This window comes from Lepidochelys kempii, chromosome 22, assembly GCF_965140285.1.
Source record: "Lepidochelys kempii isolate rLepKem1 chromosome 22, rLepKem1.hap1, whole genome shotgun sequence".
Taxonomy (NCBI): Eukaryota; Metazoa; Chordata; order Testudines; family Cheloniidae; genus Lepidochelys; species Lepidochelys kempii.
Window position 1 is genome coordinate 22110728 of NC_136401.1, and position 17343 is coordinate 22128070.

A 17343-nucleotide genomic window follows, 5' to 3' on the forward strand; every position below is an offset into this window, starting at 1 on the left:
GTCTTCGCAAAAGGAGGGAAAAAAACACTTTTCAAACTTCAGCTGACAATGCTTAATGCGCGTAGATGTCTTCTCATCTCCGTGTGTGTGTGTGTGTGTTTATAGCAAGCCTATGGGAAAATGCTTTCTAACACTATAGAGGCAGTTTGTATACAGGGTTCTGCAGATGAATTAGCTCCTCTTGGGTACATGGAGAGCAAACCTCCAGCCTCCTGCTTGGATATTTGCATCTGGTGTCTCACCTCTACCTGTTCTGGGACTGGCATAATGCTTTATACTGGAAGTACCTGTGAATTAATGCTAGCATTTCCTACACCTATTCAGAGACTTTCCCACTTAACAGCCCTAAATCTAACAGCACATCACCACCAACCTACGAGCCTCTCGCCAGAAGTCCCTGGCGCTTTTTCTATTTCAGGGATTTGCAATTTGCACCTGACCTCCTAATTTTCACCTTCCCCGGCACTACGGAGCAGGAGGGAGTGCTCAGCCCTGGTGCTGTCATTCCTCCCTTTCAGAAACCATTTGGGGCCCCGCTGTGATCCAGTTCGCTCCCCTGGAGTTACTCCAGGTTTGCACTGAGAGCACAGTCAGCTCCTCTGCTTACCAAGGAACCAATTCCATTCTCCCACTAGCAGATACAGATGGGGAAGGGCTCAATGGGAGGAGCCAAAGAAACCAGGCTTATCCGCCTTCTGCAGAGAGAAATTGGAGAGTCATTATTTCGGACTATAAATAAGCCAGTGGCTCTCCAGGAATTGCTCTGATCCTGGCAGTTAGAAGGCAACAGGAGGCAAGCAACGGGCTCTTTTTGAGCATGGTTCCAGGAGCCCTTTAAAAAGGATAAATATGGAAGAGCACCTGAGCACAGAGCTCCGCCAGCACTAGGCAGCAAACTTAAAGAAAGTGGCCGAGACAGAAAAACTAACAGGCTCATACAGGAGGCTGCAGCCCGACCCCTTCGCTGACCCTGACACAGGACCTGCTATGGAGCCACATGGCTGGGCAGCCCCACCCCAGCATCTCTCTGTGCACACAACACAAATTCACATCGCTCCTGGCGGGACGCTTGCACCATGGCTGCCCCTGTGAACCAGGCTGACAGTTTTCTACTTGACCTTTTTAGAAGTCTGAAGTTTATCTTAAAAAAAAAATAATAACAACAACGCTGTGGCCTGAAATCCCACCCGGGCTCCATGCTGGATCCCTTCCCATCCTCCTGTGAGTCCCTCTCTAGGCTCCTGGTACCTTTCCATTACTCTCGCACACCCCTGCCTGCAGACAAGAGGAGCAAGTATCTTCTCTCAGCACTCCCAAGGGGCTTATTTTGAATAGATGATGATTGACTGCTGATCGCTCAGCGTCTCGGGCCCAGCAGAGAGGTGACACGCCTGCTAACTCATGGTGGACGCACTACACAGAGGCTTTCCATGACACAGTCACTTTATAGTCAAGAGCAATTCAGCAGTGGGATAGCCACACCCCAGTTTGTCACAGATTAACCACATGCTATGGGCTTGGTTCTGCCCTGCCCCAGCCATTCACACCAGTGCAGAGCAGGCTCAAAACTCTAGCAAATCAGCAAGTTACAGGGTTGAGTCCCCAGGCTGCAGGCCAGTGACGCCATGGGTCCTATGTGCCCAGTTACACCACATACAGTTTTACTTACTTTCCTACCCACTAGCACGGGGCTGCCCTGTGAATCAGCTTCCGCTATAGCCATTACACAGACAGGCTATAGCTATATGGGCGGCAGAGGGTGGCATGGGGAATCAGGGAGCACATTCGTTCGGGGAGACACTGTTTAAATTCATGCCTCTCTGTGGTTCTGCTGAGCCGGTTACAGGTGAAATGAAAAAGGCCCTCAGTTCTCAGGAGACATCTCTTCAGGCTGAGTCCGACAGTCAGTATGCTGCAAGACAAGTGTCCCACATGGAAAACAAACAATATGGCCTTGTGATTCCTGCTACACAGTCAGTGATGTATGTCTGGGGGGGTGTTTTGCAGCATAAGACAGCCCCATTGCTGGTAACAAAATGATTTGTAGAGAACAAAGCTCTGGGAAAGAGAATGACATGCTGGGTCACATTCTCTGAAGCAACCTCTACAATGATGCCAGATATTTTGCATATGCAAAGAGCTGCATGCAATTTTTTATGCTCATGTAATTGCATGCGAAGATCAGGCTGGTGTCTCACTTCAGGATCTGCACACTCAAACATAGTTTGCACACACACACACAAGCTGTTGTGCACATAGAAACAGGTTTGGACAAAGACACATGGATACAAAACCATGAGTGCAACCTTTGAGGCCTCTTGGAAAATCTGTCTCATTGTGTCTAGTCCCTGAGATCCAGGGGACACTGAGCTCCAAGAAGATGCAAGTTGTTAGCAGCAGAGGGTGACGCAAATGCGACTGTTGATTTTTGCAAATCAAATGGCACCTCCCTTCCCTATCACGCACTTGTGTAAGGAATGAGATTTTACTACCGTAGGCTCTGAGATTTGGGCTTTGGTGTATCTTTGTGCACTGAGTTGATGACACCTGTTATATCCCAAGTGATTACAGCACACCAGATTTTGCATAGTAGCAACTGCATCCAGGTTAGGGTTGAAGGTGCTGGTGTGGAGAACATGTCCATATTCACACTGCTGATCCTTAAGAGTAGGGAGTAGGTAGGTACCCGCCAATCTTGCGGCAGGCCAGCATTGTGCTGAGGGCCTTGGCCAGGAAGCAAAGAAACGCTCCATCTGGTTTCACACGTGTTTTCTCATCCCATCTCTCACCACACGAGTAACGGAACTACAGGGCAGTACATCCATGGAGACCCACGTCAGGAAGCTCTGGCAGGCAAAGACCACACAAGACTGAATGGCTGGAAGTTGATGCTAGACCAATTCAGAGTAGAAATAAGGCACACGTTTTAGTAGGGTAATTAACCATGTGGACAACTTCCCGAGGGACGCAGGCATCACTTGAAGTCTTTAAATCGAGACTGGCTGTCTCTCCGGACGTTCTGTTCTCGCTCAGCCAGCAGCTCTGGGCCTGATGCAGGAATCCCTGGGGAGGTTCCCTGCCTGTGCTACGGAGGAGGTGAGACTGGATGATCATGGACCTTTCTGGCCTTACAGTCTACAAATCTATGCTGTGCATGGCAAGCCCAGGGGAAATTGTGATACCACCAGAGCCCTGAGATGAGCCATGGAAACGGTCAGGTCCGTTTCCACCTGGTTTCTAACTCAAACCCACAACAGCTCCACTGACATTTCAACCTCCCCAGACCGTTCCAGTCAGAATTATGGCTTTAGCTGGTGAGGGGAAAGACCCGAGAGGAGCTAGGCAGAGTGGCAAGTAAGGATCAGTTATTTAATATGGAAATAAATAAATGACATAAATAAGAAAAGGAGGATTTGTGGCACCTTAGAGACTAACCAATTTATTTGAGCATAAGCTTTCATGAGCTACAGCTCACTTCATCGGATGTACTTTCAACGAAACCTTATGCTCAAATAAATTGGTTAGTCTCTAAGGTGCCACAAGTACTCCTGTTCTTTTTGCAAATACAGACTAACACGGCTGTTACTCTGAAACCTGACATAAATAAGCAAGACGTGCCCATCACCGTCCTGGTCACTTTGCTTGTATGTTGCATCCTTCCCCACATCCCAATCTGTCTTTGTCTTTTTAGACTGAGAGCTCTCCAGGGCAGGGCTGTCTCTCCCTATCTCATTGTAGAGCACACCCAGCCCAATGGGGCCCCGATCCTGACTGGGGCATTGCCAGTAAGTAATATTAATGGGTGGAACCCAGGCAAAGCTAAGTGGTTTCTGCCCTTACACATAACGGCTTCAGGTGAGCCTGCCTGGCGCTTCAGTTTGTGGTTTGAATCCAAAACTGCAAATGAAATGTGGGGGCTGATGCAAGCCCAGGCCAGGGGGAACCAAGAGGTCAGACACTGAACTAAAACCAGGGGAGATCTCTGCAAGGGTGTAGGGGCACACACACCCCCTGGGCGAGCGAGTGCACCCACTTACACCAACCTTAAGTTTGGTCCCAGTAGGTCCAATCACACTCACAGTGTTGCTGCATTGTGATTTGTGCATTTGAAAGGCAACATGAGATTTTAATAAAAAACATTGATTAACCTCACACAGAAATTGCATCTTGGCCCTTCTGCAGCAAACCCTCTCGGACAAGAGGACACTTGATGAGATACTTTGAACTTGCAATTTGATCTGAAATTAAAAGTAGCTGGGGTGCAGGGAGGGGAGTTAAAGGACGGGACGAGGTCAGTAAAAGTAATTCATCCCTACAGAGAGCCCCTGCTTGCCCCGATTTACACCCACGTAACCGAGTGCAGAACAGTTGTCTTCTGCCACGTGCACAGGCCAGCTCCGGGCCTGCGCATGCTGTGCTTGTGTTGGCTAAAACACCGCGGAGGTTGTGTCCAAGACTTGTGCTCTACAGCTTTGAGGCACAGCCTCCGGTAACTTGGCAGCTCTGGAGAAGGGGGCGTTCTCTTACGCGCTGCGAGCAGCAAGGTTTTGCTACGCGCATTAAGGGCACAGCTTGCTCTCCGTTGCCCGGGGGGCCACCGAAGCCAGGAAAGAAAAAAAAAAAAAGTTGTATAAGTCAGAGACGTTTTGCGTGGGTTTCCTCTTCCTCCTGCTTGCGGCAGTTCAGACTCGCTGCACAGCACCCGTCGAGGCCAGAGCCCAAGCTCACTGAAATCAATGGACTCCAGTTCTCACAACTACAGCAACAGCCCTAAGGGCAGCGGGCAGACCCAAAGCAGCAGTCTTCCCTACCCGAGAGGCCCCATCCCTTTAACTGCAGGCTGCGTGACAGTGCGGACTGTGGCTTTTGAGAGACTCCATGCCACAGGACTGCCGTGAGCAGCACATTATGAATGAATTTAGTTTACATATCGGTGACGGGCCAAATCCCAGAGGACGTACGGTCAGATTTTACTCAGTCCTGGCTAGGGCAAAGCTTCCACACACTGCGTGTAAAGACTGAGAAAGGGCTTCTGAAACATTTTTTACTGAAGCAAACACTCCCCCAGGCTTGTGCAACTGGCACATACTGGATCAATACGGACATACATAAATATCTTCCCGCTTTGTCTGAACTCACCGCAGCCAGGAAGGAGGGCTTAGGGAAAGACCACATTGGTTTAAGCAGTGTACACTTTGTATTGCAACCCTAGGGAGCAGCCCCGCTCTGGTAACCTACACCAGTCTGGACTGGCTCTGACAAATGGGAAAACCTGTTTTCTAACATTTTTTGTGCCTCTTTTCTCCATTTGGTTCCTGGGGGGTTTTGCGCCAGAGTTCCATTTTTTTCATGACATTTAGTAAATTGGGTATTTTTCACATTGAAACATAATTTAAAATTTGATTTTTCGCACATGAAAAGTCATCTTCACACCGATTAAACTGCAGAATTGTCATGGTTCTCACTAGAGAAAGAACAGGACCATTTTGGAGTGAAAAATGAGCCCATTTCTCCCTCAAATGAGTATGTTTGTGTGAAATGTCATAGGCTTTTCATAAAATCAGACAGACAGCTGTTTTTGTGAGACTGAAATAAAATGAGAAAAGCAAAAATGTCAACGGTTGTGCAAACATTTTCTACAGCCTGATTGCATTGCACTGCCTTTAGACTTTAGACTAAGCTGGCCAAGCCATGGAGCTGTTATTTGCCTCTGGTACAGGCATCCCTACAGTAGGGCACTGTATAAATAATGAGTATAGCTGTGGAAGGAGTGTCTGAATTATCTCAGGAAGAACTGCCCCATCCATCACTGGGTTCTTCAAGCCAAACTGTAAGTTTAATAAACACCGTTTGTAAATGTTTTTCCCCTCAGTAACTCTAAATCTCCAATTCTCTAAACCATCAAATATTGCTAAAACACATACACACAAATCCCCACCAGTCAGGAAGGCAATGTAGTTCCCTCTGACTTTAATCAAAACATGTTTTTTCCCTGTTGTATTATAAATAGAGATCTAGACACATGGGAAAACTGAGCAGAGCTACACCAGATGGACGACATTCTCCTTTCCATCTCGCCTACAGCCAGCCACAATTTGCAAGAGAGCAGTAAAACGTCATTCACTTTTCTCACTGTCATCATCATGGAAACAGCAGGCAAGTAGATTTTGTGCCTGGACTGATAAATGCTTGTGACAATTTTGCAACCTGGGCTATACGCACACATTCATGTACACACAGGCACGCACCAGGATTCTGATGCCATCGCAATCAGTTAGCCACCAGAACATCTTGATATGCCAGTGCAGAGCCCTCTAATCCACAGTCACCTACGCAGTGCTTCTTGCTTTCTCCGACTATTCACTGGTTCCTTGTGGTAACAAGGTGGGAGATACGAGGGCACAAGGCAGCTGAGAGAGAAAATTCCTGAGCCAAGGCAGCCGTGAGATCCCATTCTACAGACCCAGCCAATGGAGGGTGGAGGTGTTTCGTGGCTTGGGTGTGGGTGAAGTTTTGGTCCAGGGAGCAGAATATGGGGGTGCTTTGGGGGGACAATATCTTACCGGAAACAAACCAGGGCACTCCGCAAATAGGGTCGAATCCAAAGCCCATTGGAGCTGATGGAAAGACTCTTGTTGACTTCAGTGGCATTTGCATCAGGCCCTTCCATTTGCAGTGAGACACTGCAGCCAGTATTTGTAAGGACCAGCTTCCCCTGTGCTCACCATGCCCAATCTCCAGTAATCCTGACGACATTTTCATTCATTTAGCTATTTCCATGACACTCATTGCGATAGTGACTTCCCCCTAAAATCCCCAGGAGTGAAGATCCTGCCTGTTTCTCTGGAAGGGGTGAGAGAGTTTGTTTGCTTTGCTGTTAATATTAAATCATAGTAACTCACCCTTCTTCAGCATCTTTTGCCAAGGACTCCCAGGATACCCTGTAGGGCCAGTAAGTACCATTATCCCCATTTTACAGATGGGAAAAACTGAGACTCAGGGAGGTGAAGCGACTTGTCCTAATGTCACACATCATGTCAGTGGCAGAATCAGGAATAGGACCCTGGAGTCCTGGCTTCCAGTCCCTAGTTACTGTGACCAAGACAACACAGTCTCCCCGTGCTGTCTGCCCTGCTTTCAAAAAATCTCACACTCCCTTGCAACAGCATTCACCAAAGAAACAAGAGATTAACAGTGCTTGTTGGGTCATTACCATTACTCTCCTTTGCGTTGCAGTAGTGCCTACGGGCCTTAATCACACATCAGGCCACACTGTGTATGTTATCCAGCCCCACGCTAACACAGGGCCAGGAGCTGAGCTGCTGAAGTAAAGCTTGGCCATCTGGTGAACAAATCGTTGGCCAAACAGGGGGGCCTCGTTTATTGGGCCCCACTTGAATTTTCTTCAAATCTGACATTTGCAGGAGCCCCTCCCCTTGGTGCAGTGCAGGGCCCTGGCCAGCTACGCAGGGACCTACCACCCTCCAGCCTGGGCAGCCTTGCTTTCACCCTGGCTTTAGAGCGGGAGGCACCAATGCACAGTAACCACCGCTGGCTGTTTACTTGGCAGAGGCCTGGCTCCCTCAACATGCTGAACCACACAGTCACCAGGCCTGGAATTTATCCGCTCTCAAACTCGGCCCCCAGCTCACAAAGCAACAGGGTGTGGAAGGATGCACGTGGCCTTGTGAGCGGTACTGGACTGGGACTCAGGAGATCTGGGTTCGATTCCTGCCCTTAACCCGCTGGGTGACCTTGCACAAGTCACAGTCTTCTCTGCGCCTCTCTCCCAACTGTAAAATAGGGATAACAGTCCTGCCTTTGTAAGAGCTTTAGAGCAGGGGTTGTCTACATAGCGCATAGGGCCCAGGGGCCCTGATCTCAGCTGGGGCTTCTGGGTGTTGCCATAACCCAAGTGATAAATACACTGTTAATGTTTTCAGTGGCGATGCATGTAGGCTCGGGCTGGCTCTCAGAGAAGGACTAGCTGCCTGTACAGGTAAACCTCCAGTTCCCAGTCACCCTTCATCTCTCAGGGAGAGGACAGCACTAGCGAGAGGTTATCTCCACGCTGCACAATCTTCCCCAGCCGGAGGGGAAATCACTACCTAGCATCTGCTAGCAGATGCTGAGTGGCAGCAGAGGGCTAATGGGGAGCAGGAGGGGAGGACGTGTGTTATGTCTGCAATGTCCTTCCTGCAGCTCAGCTGTTCATGGCCACCTAGCAATGGGGCTCTCATCCCAGCACATGGCATGGGAGCCATCATCTGCACCAATGCAAAGTCAGGGCAGAGCACATGTAAACGCTGCCTACATGGGACAGCAGCCAGAATTCACACACACACGCTACCCCACCTCTCACACAGCCACACCCAAGGCAGGCAGATATTTTCAACTTTATGATCACGGGGTCACTGCGCTCTCTGTACCTCTAGCCTACATGCCACCCTCAGAACCGCCCTATACAGAACATAATGAAAGTCATAAATCTCTCTCCCCATTTCCTTGTTTCTCTTCAAAAATCCCCCCTTGTAATTTTTCATTCTCCTCATATTACTGAGGCGGGGAGGGTGAAAGCCAGACAGACAAACACAATCTCTTCTGCAGGTTGATCAGCCCCTCAACAACACTGAAAACTCCTCAAGAACAAGACGGGTGATTTGTCAGAGACTTGAAAAAAAATTTAAATGCTTATTTTTAATTGTTTCAAATAGATCAGCCCATCAAGACTCAGCCATCAGAATTAACGCTGGGCAGTCGCCTTCTTCCTTCAAGTGTCCTCGGGACATCTCCCAAAACTCAGACCGAGTTAAAATCTCCAATTTCCCTGCAAAGCCCCCGAGCCCTTGACAGGTCTGTTCAGTTGCCTGAAGGAAGTACGAGTTTACGTGTAAGAATGGACATTTGCAGCTATGCGTATAATGTGCTCTTCTGCCATTTCACGTCAGCATCAATTTGGCTTCTCATGCAATTGTTGTTATTATGTCTCTTGTTCCTACATGATAGATTTCCAGCCTACACCCTTGTAACATGCAAGACTTTCCAGGTCTGTGCTGATTCATATGCTGGTAGGATGGGAGACACAAGACAGCTTTTGCTAAGATTAATTTGTCACTTGCAGGCTTGGGATCTCTGCCAAAAGCAGAAGATGCTCAAAGGAATCCTAGTGCTTTTCAGGAGACCCGGGGATCCAAACCTTAATCCAGGCTTCCACTGAGTGATCTAATCTCAGATGCCACCAAAAGGCCAGAAGCTACATGGATCACTTGTGATTAGGGTCAATCAAGAACAATGAGATCACAAGAATGATCACAGATCACACTGGACAAAATTACGAGGCTCTGTTCCTCCTCCCCTGGCCCTAAGCCCTTTCCTTTACTAATAAGATCACACAAAACAAGTCTTCTACAGGTTTTTTCCCTGGCTCCAGGCAGTCATGTCTTAACACATCAAGGAATGGTTGCCAAATCAGTTTGGAGGTATTTGTCTTGGCCCTCAGTCCTCAGCTCGTCAACATGACGTGCATCTCATAACATAGAACCTGGCAGATCGAAAACAGCCAAGCTAGTCCTTTCTCTGAGGAGTATCTCAAATGGGATTATCGCTGCGCTAACGGCAGGCTGCGTGGAGCAAGCCAGGCTGGGAACTAACAGCGTCCGCTGCGAGGGAGGTGAGCGGGACAAATAAAACTTGCCTCTCGACGAAGCCAAACCAATACATTGTACAGTTTGCTGCTGGGAATGGAGATTCTGTTTAGGTTTTTTTCATAAACGTTCCCTCTATTCATTTGTTCAACACCTACTGAGACCACTGTAATGACTATCTTATGCAAATACACCTCTACTGCCTCTACCTTTTCCTGCTATTGTCTGTTTACTCAACGGTTGCATATTGGCTAAATCCTGGATGGTGAGATCTCTGGACCACGAACTGCTGGTGTCATGCAATAATGGATAAATAAATAATACTAATAAACGTTACCTGATACAGTCTGGTTTGTGATATCTATGTCCTGGGAAGCAGTGAAGTAAAGGCCTAAGGTATGCTAGTTCTACCCCCTTGCTGATATTGACAATATTGGAATACTTTCTTAGTTAACAACCTGTCAAAGAATCCACACTCTTGCCACCCCCTCCAAAGTGATTTGCTCTCATTCTAAAAAGGAATGGCTGCTTTTAACTGCATGTACATAAACAAAACCAGACAGAGGAGAGAGACAGTTCCCCACTCCATCTCCTTAGCATTAATGGCAGCACAGCCAGCATAGAGACAGATACACACATCTCCTCATTCCTGAGTTCTTCTGGCTGGTTCTGATTATAATCATGCTTTGAACTTTACTCCTGGGGGAATTCTGCACCACTACGCATGCACAGAATTTATGTCCCCTGCAGATTTATTTGCTTCCCCGCAGAAAAATGACTTCCTGGCAGGGAAGCAAAGGGAAGCCACAAGAATGACCCTCCCCAGCGGAATGTTTCAGGTGCCCAGGGCAGCCCGCAGAGAGGTAAATCACTGTAGAGCAGGGGGCGAGACTGGGAAAGACCCGGCTGGTGGCTCCTACCCTTGCGCTGGGCTCAGCTGCTAGTCCCGGCTGGGCAGGACGGAACTTCCTCCTGCCCTGCACGGCATCGGGGGCCAGGTCGGACTCACCCCAAGATTTCTCCTCCAGCTGCAGGAGGCCCTGCAAACAACGCCCACCCCCGCTTCCTGCACCCATCGCTCCTCAGCTGAAGGGGGAGGAATCCCTATACAGGGAACTGCTCCCCATGCACCCAACCCCCATGCATCCAGACCCACACATACTCAGACCCTCCCACCGAGCCTCACCCTCCACACTCAGCAACACCCCCCACCCCCACCGATGAGCCCCACTCCCCCTGCACCTGGACCACTCCAACAAGCCACCCACACCCAGACTCCCACCCCACCGAGCCCCAACCAGCTGCACATGGATCCCCACCCCACTCCCCCAGCATCTGGACCCCCCCACTGAGTCCTCCACACCCAGCCAAGCTCTAACCCCCCCACACCCAGACCCTCCCACCCACTGATTCCCAACCACCTTCATGTGAACCCGCTGCACAGTCCCATTACTGTTGCACCCAGAACCCCCAAACAAGCCCCTGTGCATCCAGATCTCCCCCCACACCCAGACCCCTCACTGAGCCGCCTGCACCCAGATTGCGCCACACAGAACCCTCTCAACTAACACCTGGATCCCCCCACATTAACACCCTCCGGACTTGGATCTTGCCTTGCACCTGGCATGGAGCAGCAGGGCCCTGGAATGTTTCTGGGGCAGGTCGGGTCCTTGCGCTGTGTCAGAGATGGGTGCAGCCTCACTGCTGAGTCCGTGTCCTGGTGGGAGCTGCACAGTGATCTCCCATCTCTGTTCATCCAGTGGCCTGTGGTCCCCAATGCCATGGTGGATCCTCCACATTTATTTGACAAATACAATTTGCAGAATTTTACAGAATTTTAAAATACTGTGCACAGAATTTTTATTTTTTGGCACAGAATGCCCTCGGGAGTAGCACTTCGCACCCCAGCCTGAGCAAGTGCCAGGACAGTCCTTGGATAATTTGCAGTTATGGAAAGAAACACCTTGAGGGCAAACATGTGAGAGGAACAGATTTAAGTTTCTAGTTTGACATATTTAAGAACATAAGAACAGCCATACTGGGTCAGACCAATGGCCCATGTAACCCAGCAGCCAATGCCAGGTGCTTCAGAGGGAATGAACAGAACAGGTAATCATCAAGTTATCCGTCGCCTGTCGCCCATTCCCAGCTTTTGGAAAACAGAGCCTAGGGACACTTCAGAGCATGGTTTTGCATCCCTGCCCATCCTGGCTAATAGTCATTGATGGACTTATCCCCCATGAAAGTTGTCCCCACTACAGAAGTTTAAACTACTGACAAATTCACATCTATGTGCGATATTTTATCCAGGCCGGCATGTGTCAAGCAATCACATGTAAATAAAACGTAAAAGTAAAACAAAAATCTCATAGCAACAAGATGGCAACCAACTCACCCCACATCAGTCAGATTCCTCAGCGAGTCTACAGAGGACATTGTAACACGAATGTTGTTTTATACATTTCCCCTCAGCCTGGAATTAGCAACTACTGTCCTTGGTTTGCAGCGTCTAGAACAGCTCTGAATCTAAAATGTTATCTGTCATTCCTCAGCTGCTGTTCCCCTGCTGCTCGACTCAAAGCCACACAGTATTTCTGCAGAAACATTTTCCATATGGGAAAAGGAATTTAATTCTCGGGAGTTTCCCTCTGTTTAATAAGGTTTTCTTTTTGTTTTCAACACAGAGTTAGGTGCTAGTGAAAACAACCTACAGGAGTAGAAATTTCATGTCGTGTTGAGAACAGGGGTTACAATGACACCTCCAAACAACGTTGAAATGGTGCAAGGGAAGCTAACATAAGTCATAATCCTTATGCAGCTTTGAAAACATTTCTTCAGAGGCTGCTCTTTCATGTTGTAAAGCTTATACAGATCCAGATATGCCACCTGTCACTGCCCCTCCTGCAAATCACTCCTTCCGGATCTGAACTCTATTGGATGGATTCAGAGATACAATTTTCAGGACTCTTTAATTAAAGATGTAGCTAGAGATAGATAGGGCCTCCCTTTTCCTCTGTGGGATAAAGTGTTTGATTTGTTTATATTACTGCAGCTTCATGAAAATATTTAATAACATAAGAAAATGTATTTCAAAACATTTTGATATACACAACTAGATGCTCCTTTGCTCTTCTCCAAATCCATGGGCATTACAACACCCAATTAGACAAGGAGGATTTTTTTTTTTTAAATCAGATTAAAAGGACTGCTTTCCAGATGTGGCTGTGCGTATGGGAAGGTGCGTGTGAGTGGACGTGAGGGTGTGTAAGTGATGTCTGTGACTGTGAGAAGAGTTGTGTGCACGTGGGAGGCTGTCTGGGAGGCTGTCTGTGCATATGTCTGAATGAGTATGCAAGATGTGTGTGTGTGTGTGTGAGAGACTGTGCAAGACGGTGCCTGTGTTTGTGAGAGTGACTGTGTGTGCATGCTCGTATGAGTGCGTGGAAGCGGATCACACTGTACGTGTGCACTAGAGGATGCCTGTGAGACTATCCACCTAGCACTGATATCTTTAAGGTATCTCTGCCCTTGGATTGTACGGGTGTCCACACGCTTGTGTGGCTGCCTGTGAAAGAGGGGAGAAGGGGAGCAGGCAAGACAAGAGCATCCTTCCATACCAGGCAGGGATAAGTGGTATCCAGGCAACCATGTGAGAGAGGGGGAATCATGGTACCAGGGAGTTGGCATGGAAACGACAAGGCAGGTCACGTGCCTGGAATGGAAGGACTCACAATGAAAAGAAGAGACAGAGACATGTGCACACGCAGCGCCAACAAGTAGCTGGGTGGGCGGCAGCCAGGGGGACGCACCGTGAACAATGGGGCTCCGGCAGGCTGCCTGCTCCAAGCACCCGGCGCCCTCCTGTGCCAGCCCAGGCCAAGCTGCTGACAAAGCATTGCCCTGCAGACAAGGGGGGCAGCGGGAGGGATGCACGCCTCCCAGGCATGCCCCCCAACTCCCAACCAGGGGTAGGGGGCACAATGCATGCCCCCCATGACTCCCAAAGGGGGAACTGGAGCTCTGCCCACTGGGGGCAGGAGCTGTAAATGGGGGGGGGGGCTGCGGGGGAGTGGGGGCCGGGGTGTTGGGGCAGGACACATGGCCAGCAGGGCCCTGGCTGCTCCTAGTTAACTCCCAGGTCACGTCGCCGGCAGCCGGACCGCGGCAGCCAGCCGCCTCCCCGCCACTTGTAAACAGCCGCGGCTCCAGAGTTTGCTTGACAATCCGCCATGGGGGGCTGCCCCCCGGGACAGACAGACCATGGTGGGCGGGGGAGACCCCGATGGGGGCGTGGGGCTTGCTTACATGTAAACTAAAATACCAGCAAGGGGAGATGGGTTTGGACTGACCCCGCCCAGCGGGCTCTGGAAGCGGGTCTGGAACCGGGGGGGGCTCCCCACCCCCGCCCAGCGGGCTCTGGAACCGGGTCTGGAACCGGGGGGGGGGCTCCCCACCCCCGCCCAGTGGGCTCTGGAACCCGGGGGGGGGCTCCCCACCCCCGCCCAGTGGGCTCTGGAACCCGGGGGGGGGGCTCCCCACCCCCGCCCAGTGGGCTCTGGAACCCGGGGGGGGGCTCCGGAACCCGGGGGGCTCCCCACTTAGAATCCCCAGGAACCCTCCTCCCCCCACCAGCCCCCCGAACGCGGCGCCCTGGGGGTGGCGGCTCGGACCCCCCCAGCTGGCTTTAGGGCTCAGCCCATGAACGGGGGCGCAGAGCCCGGCGCCCCCAGCTCCCTGCGCGGCCCCCGCCCCGAGGTCTGGGCGTGCGGCGCCTTCTCCAGGCAAACCCCCGCCGCCCAGCCCCACTGCCTGCCCCGCCGCCGGCCGGCTCCCGAAGCACCGGGCCGGAGAACAGCAGCGAACCGGGGCCACCCAGAACCCGCGGGGAAACTTCCCCGGGCTCCCCGCCCTTTACCTCCAGTCCCCGACCGAATCCGGGGCGGGACCGTGGGGGGCTCCGCTGCTGCCGCCTCTCCCGTGAGCAGAAGCCCCCGGGCCGGCGCCCTGCGTGTGCGCGGGGCGGGAGAGAGCCGGGCTGGGCGAGCGGCTCACATGGGGAGCCCGGCTGCCTCGGCGTCAGCTGCCGAATGGCTCCTCGCTGGCTGCAAACACGCAGCCCCCGGCCCCCTCTGGCTGGGTACCCCGGGCACGGGCGCGTCTGTCAGTCTGCGAGCGAGGGAGGGCTGGAAGGGGAAGGCGGATCAAAGGGGCATTCGCAAGGAGGGGTGGGAGGAATTTGCAATAATCTGTTGCTTGGCGCTGGGGGGGGGGAGTGTGAGCGAGGGAGAAAGGAGGAAACAAGAAAAGAAGGAAACATTGATTCCCCCCCCCCCGCCCCAACTCGGAAAAAAGTGACCGGAGCCAAAGGAGGGAGCTAACCACAGACCCTACAGTTATGGGGAAGCTCCAGAGTGTGATTTTGGCAGAGTGGATGGCTTCTTACACACCCTGCAGCCCCTCCTTCGTTCCCCTCTTTAAAACCAATGTAGCAGAAACCAGACCGTGAACGGAGGGAACGGGCCGCTGCCCGGGCCGCTTCTGTGCGCCTCACGCAAGGCTGCTCCGGCGCTGGGAGACTGGGGCGGGGGGGGGATACTCTGGAGAGCAAAGCAGTCGAGCCCCTCCTCCGGAAAAGAGAAGGATCATTTCACAGGGACCGGAATGGAAAACAACGGCCTTCAGCCCTGTTGCAGCCCTGCAGCCTCTCCTGGGTTCCTAGGCGGGCCCTGGGCTGTCTGTGTAATCCTCTGGGTGTGTGAAAGGAAGTGTAAGAACAGCGATCAGTGCAGCCCGTGGTGTGCCCAGGTAACTCCACTGACCTCCGTAAGGAATGGGACACGCACCACCCAGGCACAGTGCACATGAAACTCGGTGAAGTCAGTGAATTAAAAAACTAAGGCGAGACCATTGCAAATCAACTAATATTCACCCAGCTGTGCGGGCGTGGGAGAGCAGCACAGGCTTCCTGCTCACCAAGAGCCAGGCCAGTTACGAAGTTCACATCCATGGGACCTGCATTCAGCACTAGAGAGCTCATGTTGCAGCTCTGTAGCATCCTTCCTTCCACAGGAGTCCACAGTCCTTTCCAACCGAAAGCACCACTGACCTGCAGCCACCTCGGGGGCTAACAGGGGCTGGCAAACAAGGAGCATAAGAGGAGGGGGAGTTTTGGTCAAGGACACCCATCCCCTCCCCTTCTCATACAAAAAGCACAATGGCTTCTTTAGAGCCAAATTACACTCCTCTGAACATCTGTGAAGCCCCAGGCCCACCATCTCTGAGTGCCGCTGCACTAGATGCAGGATAAACATAGAGTAAATGACCGTCCCTTCCCTGAAGAGTTTATGCTATAATTGGCACTAAGGGAAAGTGGTTTCATGACTACATTTCCCAGGTGAAATGGAGGAAATCCAGACCAGGCTGGTGAAGGCTGAGGGTCAGACATTCTGCTTCAGCACCAGTCCGAGGTTAGCTCTGCTAATGAACACAACTGCTGGATAGTACCTGTGGGATCCACGCACAGTACCACTTTCAGACAGACTGAAGGTGGCAGGCAGAGGCTCATGAGACAACCCTTTGGGATGTTATTTATGATACCAAGAACATGACACCAGGGCTGCACAGAAGAACGGCCCTTTCTGTTAAACGCTGCGTTGTGTAGGAATGGCCACAAAGCCACATCCTCTGCCAAGCCTCCCTGATGGCAGCTCCAGCACCCGCTTGTTACATTTCCAAACAATCACCTTTGTGCTTTCTCCCAGGCTGCCCCTCCCACCTGGCAGGGGTGCCCAGAAACACCCGCAACACTACTGAATAAGCCTCCTTAAAATCCCTCCTTTGCTGTGGTGCCTACCGAAAATTTGACAACCGCAAGGCTCCTGGTGTGCCAAGACCACTGTCAGGCATGGTGATCAATATCGTGTCATTGTTTCCTTGTACTCTGCCGTCTTTCTGTAACCATCTGACTTCTCGTCTTACAGCTAGATTGTAAACTCCTTGGGACAGAGACTTTTTGTTCTTGGTTTGTCCAACACCTAGCACCCTGGGGTTCTGGTCCATGGCTGGGGCTCCTAGCTGCTAAGGAAATCCAATAATAAATAGTCAATAATTGTCTGATCAGTGTAGGAGGAGAATGGGGACTGGGAGTCAGATCTCCTGACTTGTATACCCAGCTCCACCCACTTGCTGTCTGACTCTGAGCAAGCTGCTTTAACCTCTTACCCTCAGTTTGTCCAGCAGCAAAAAGGATAGAACAGTATCTATTTCACAAATGACACAAGCACAGTGAGGCTTAATTTACTGTGTATAAAGTGCTCTGAGAGCCTCTGCTAAAAGCAGCATTAGCCCTCAGGATGCTTCAGTAAAAAGGGAATGTTTATAAACCGCTCTGAAAGAGCCCTTTTCAGCAGATGTGGTTCAGTCCCTCAGGAAAACTGCCCCCAATCAGATCTCTGGTTTGGAGGTACTGGGAAAAGCAGTCAGCTGGGAAATGTTCTGAGGAGCTCCTCAGAGGTCAGGAAAATACTTTGGAAAAGAACTTGGTAAATGTCCTATAAAGGCTTTTCTTGCCTAGCCACTGTCCGAGGACAATACAGGGTCCAGAGCGAAAGAGGGATTAGGGAGGTGTCAGTTCATCTCACTAACGTTACGGAATAAAACAGTGAAGAGGGGCTCAGGGAAAGGCTTTCTCTTGGGGGGC

At 51.0% G+C, this 17343-nt stretch overlaps 1 protein-coding gene across 1 annotated transcript in view; it reads right to left on the reverse strand.

The window, feature by feature from the left end:
* Window positions 1-14817, reverse strand: part of FXYD6 (FXYD domain containing ion transport regulator 6) — a 52300-nt gene extending 37483 nt beyond the window's left edge. The window contains exon 1 of the mRNA XM_073320611.1: window positions 14560-14817. The gene's annotated coding sequence lies outside the window, so the exon portion shown is untranslated. The remainder of the gene's footprint in view (window positions 1-14559) is intronic.
* Between the last annotated feature and the right edge of the window lie 2526 nt (window positions 14818-17343).